We start from the raw sequence: 5,067 nt of genomic DNA, 5'->3' as shown, positions 1-5,067 counted from the left end.
CCCCCCCCCCCCCTCTCTCTCTTTCTCCTGCGAGGCGATACACCTGGACGCGCGTCTTCTTCGTCTGCAACCCTGGCGAACGAACGAACGAACGAACAAACGAACGAATGAGACGGCATTCATGGGCATCGTTACGCCCATTAAATCATAAACCGTGCTTTGACCTCACAGTTGCCCTCGGGGTACCGAAAGCTCCATACGCATTTCCGGTACTAGGAATACGTGAGCGCCATCTGCGAAGTAAGGTACCCTGAGAAGGTGCACCCTCCTAGCCGAAGAAATGGACGAAGAGATGAACGAAGGATCAGCATAATCAGAAAAAAAACCCGACAATTTCTGACAATTTGTAGATCAATACTTGCAGCTACCTTTTTCTCTTTGAAAAACAAAATAAAGAACGATTTCATGGCGGACAGGATGGCATTCAATCGCGAAGAATGAGGATCTCTCCATAAACTGCATGTTGTCGTGCGCCATCTTGACTTACGTTTCTTTAACTTTTACTTCCGCTTCCTTCAACCGGGCATCAAGCATTTGTTATTCACAACTTTACTCTCGAAAATCACACAAACGCAAAAAAGAGATAGATATGTAGTTCTACAAGCTACGCGCTTAATATAAACTTACGTCTCGCGTTTGTAAGTTTGGATAAAGCGTTATGTCGACTGACATAAAATAAAAGCATGGACACATTCAACGCATCGTTTTGTATTTTGGGATACAATATTCGTAATCTGCATTAATTATTACTTACTATTAACGCTGTCTAATGTACTAACAAAACATCATGCGATAAATATTACCTGCATCCACATTGCGCGTAAGAGATGCAACGTATCTGCTATTCGCTGTATTGCGATGGCTTTTTTTCTTTTTTAATGATCTCGATCTTCACGAAGATGCTTCTTAACGTTTGACTTCAATCGAGACGCGATATCATCGAAACCATATTAAACTGCTTATCGACATTCTTCGTGCACATGTATTGTTATTATTAACTAATTGGTAAAAAAAAAGATACATTAAGCAATAGCCAGATGCCTCTATTAGAAATATACCGAATGCGTATTATTTTGATTGAAACGCAACCTACCTTGCGCTTCCGTCTCATCCCCGTGCATTGAATGACGTTGTCATTTTCCAGATTACTGCCATGCAATAATAATATCGGACTCTCGATATAACATACATGATAGTCCTAACGCACCGTTAGAAATAAAGGAATCCCTAACGTACTGCGGAATGTTTCTGGACCTCTAAATATATCCCAAACCAGATTGTCAAAAATAGGCATATGTCGGGCCCGTGGCCGAAACGCGAAATATAAGATTGTAACATCTCCGTTACTATTCAGAATCTTTTACGAGAGATTCAACCAAGTAATTCGCAACAAGTTTACGCGAACATATCTGGAAATATTTCAGAAGTCAGAATAATTTTTAAAGAATTATCAATAATAGCCGAAACTTTTCTCATATAATTGTAGAAACAAATTCTCGTATGTATCGTAAAAAATATTCTATTCTACCTCTCCATACTTTGGTGAGATTCTTACCTCTGAAATTTCTCCGTTATTTACTCGAAAATTTAAAAGCTTATCTCGCACAAGTCAACAGAATTTTGGCAATTAAAAATTAATACGAATTCGCAGAAGAAACTATAAATTTTGTGAAATACCTACCTGGCCCGCGAGAGTAAACATGACATCGGTAAGATCGTGCACAATGAGAATCTATCAGCAGAAAATCAAGTCACTTGATCGCAGGGACTATATTGTCAAAGATGATGAAGGTGAAATTTGTGTGTGTGTGTTTTCATAGGCGTAAAAATATATAAATATTATCACAGTATTTTTTACAGTTACTATGCTATGTACAAAAATGCTAAAATACAAACTAATCATGTGAAAGAGCCGCAATTATTCGCAGATTATCGTTAAAATCATAATCGATATTATTATTATTATTTGTACTCTCTGCATGTCGAGACGCGCGGTAGATTACAGTTTCCATATATCTATTTGATTGGGGCCTAAAGGCCCTCGCTTTGCCCGGCCTTGTTCCTCTTTTTACCTTTGCCTTCTCCTCGGTTCTCTTTCCCACGATATATAATACAGAATATCAGCAAATAATACATACATACATACGCATGCACAATGTCGATGAATGGGATTGATACGGGATATACAGGAGAGATTGTGGGGAGAGGGGGTGGATTAAATTAAAAGGTAATCTAAATACTAGCTACTTATTCTGCGAGAAAAGTGACAATCCAAATAACTACTCATGCTAGTTGCGATACACAACACGTTACACGGCAAACAATAAAAAAAAAGAAACAATGGACGAGACACAACAATGCTCAATAAAAAAAAGAAATGCGTTACAGTACTAAGCGTGCACCGCCGAATTCGCACTCACACCACCGATTCGATGAATCAAATCGTTGTCGCATGATTTTTCGAATAGTGATTTTTTTCTCCTCGATACGACCAATAGAGATAAATAAGTACTTCGAATATCCCTCGCGAAGAGAGACAAAAAGAGTATTTTCTATAACGCATGTAAAGTACACGACATAAAAAAGAGTATCGACACCGACGCTGCGAACAACACCGGCTTACAATAACGATATGCTTTTTTTCCTTTAATAAATAAAAAATGTCGACTTCCTCAATAAATAATACGATATTTAAGTTAAATAAAAAAAGTAAACAAAAAACGAAAGAGACAAAGAAAACAGAGAGCTGTTGGACGAACAAGTACTAGAACTGGAGTACTCGAAATTCTATCATTATTTTCACCGAGTAATTGATCACACGATGTTACGCTATATATTTATAACCTATAAAATAATTAATCAATTAATCCATTAATTATATATAATAACGATATTTTTCCTCGCAATGTCTTTCTATCGCACGGTGACTCTCGTTGATGCAAATACTACCGTATTTCATCTAATATGCCGAGCTTTGGACTTCGCCTACCACGGAAATCTAACCATATAGATATTGAACGACACTCATCTCATCGACAATCCGCTCAATCTGATTTCCGAGATCATCGATCACGATCCGTCTGCGATTCCTAAAACCGCTGACGGCGAACTTGCATTCTTTCGTTATGTAATCGTTGCAAAATAGAAATCACTCTTATTTTTCACATTTCAATGATACAACGCGCTTCCGTCGTTCCACCCTTTCGCGCGCGAGAGCGCAAAATTCAAAGCACGCAATATTTAATCGAGATTCACCAATATGTACATATACGCAATCTGTCTCAAAAGTTTTCGAACTTTATTTAAAATTCAATTACTTGTGTGATTTTTCTAATTTCATTTATTAATTATTCAAAATATATCCCATCTGAAGTAATAGAGTCTTTATAGGAATTGTACAATTTAAAAAATTGTATACTTTTTCAAAATGAAAAGAAAAATAAACTGATGATAACAAAACCATTTGTATTTCACACAATTTAAAAAATTGTTTTAGAATATCTCTTCATTTTCAACTTTCAAAAAAGAATGAAAATGAATACAGTAGACGACCAAACACATCTTTTATGAACACTGTTCAATATTTTGTTCAATTATTTTTCTTGTAAAAAATTTTCACTTTTAACGCCATAATAAATGAATTATACATCGCAAAAAAACGTAACTCTATAGAATTAGGAAAATTAAGTTTCATAAATAAAAATTATTTCACACTATTTCAATAGATAATATAACCTTAGATGACATGTAGAAAAAAAGTTCGGTAATTTTTTAAACAGACCATGTATATGTAAGAAGGCGATATACATATATTTACATACATATATGTATGTAACACGCGTGGATATATATTTAAGTATATACATTTGAGTAAAAACGTGTCGAAAGATTGGACTAGATTTGCGCGCGCGGAAATCGATCGTGTGGTCACACTGAAAAAAAAAAATATTAAATTAAAAAAAATATTTGTTTGAATAGTTCCAAGTAAATATTTACCAAATAAACATATATTTATTAGGTATGTAAATATATATTCATTTGATACAAAAACTATTTGATTTAACTGTCATTTTTTATTTTAAGTAAATATTTATTTACTAAAAGTAAATGTTTAGTTAGTACTATTCAAAGAAATATGTTTTCAGATTTAGTAAATTTCTTTTCGGTACACATATGAGACCAAACGTTGAAGAATACTCGATCGCAAGGGAAGCCTACAATCTTTTGCGCGCCCATCGTATATAATTTAATAAATACCATACGTGACTCCACGGCACGCTCGCCGGCGTGATACAAGTAATACATCGTCTAAAGGGAAATTACGTCAGTGGTATATGCCCAAAGAGAAATTATTTCAGTATATCTACAAGCCGCGCGCGACCTCGCGTTGGCGTACGTTAAAATAGTTGTACGCCGTATTTCTCAGGAAAGCAGAGTTAATTGTGAAAAATGACCCAAACGCGCACCAAAAATTCGCAGGGTGTTGAAGCATATTTTAAAAATACGAAAAACGTTACGCGCGGACATCTAAACGATGATTTGTCTCATTTTGTAGCAATCCGGGCTCTAAAATTCGGCAAATTAGACCGCTGTATTAATTAAAGATTTTTTAACTCCGCGCTCAAAATGAAATATAATTCGACCAACACGCACCGCACAATGTTTCACGGACGTCACGATACCTAATCGTAGTTCAATTCGTACGTAACATAAATTGCACAAATTGTCTTGCGAATAACAATAAGAATAAGTTAGTGCTCGCGTTGCTCTATCAAACCGAATCGACGAGCAGGAGATAAATCTCTCTCTTCCGAATACGTAATACACGAAGACTGACAGGAATTAGACACGACGTGATGGAAATTGCTCGAAGCAACGTTGAAGCAATCCTAAAAGGTGAAATGCGGCGGGAAGGGAGGATGGAGCGCGAAGGGCCGACGAGCGGCGAGCGCGTACTACCGTTGGGGGTGCGAGTGCGACATATGGGGATGGTAGGCGGTGTGATGGGGCGGCAGAGGCGAGGGGCATGATTGCTGGTATGGGCCTCCGGCGAGCATCGGGCCCGGG

The 5,067-nt window shown here is 36.8% G+C and overlaps 1 protein-coding gene across 1 annotated transcript in view; it reads right to left on the bottom strand.

Moving 5' to 3' along the window:
* The window catches only part of bs (serum response factor blistered), a 20,641-nt gene that overhangs the window by 8,445 nt on the left and 7,129 nt on the right, over positions 1–5,067 (bottom strand). The window lies entirely within an intron of this gene.

The sequence above is a fragment of the Trachymyrmex cornetzi genome, unplaced genomic scaffold (assembly GCF_001594075.2).
Source record: "Trachymyrmex cornetzi isolate Tcor2-1 unplaced genomic scaffold, Tcor1.1 scaffold109, whole genome shotgun sequence".
Classification (NCBI taxonomy): Eukaryota; Metazoa; Arthropoda; class Insecta; order Hymenoptera; family Formicidae; genus Trachymyrmex; species Trachymyrmex cornetzi.
This window is presented reverse-complemented; position numbering and strand designations above follow the sequence as displayed.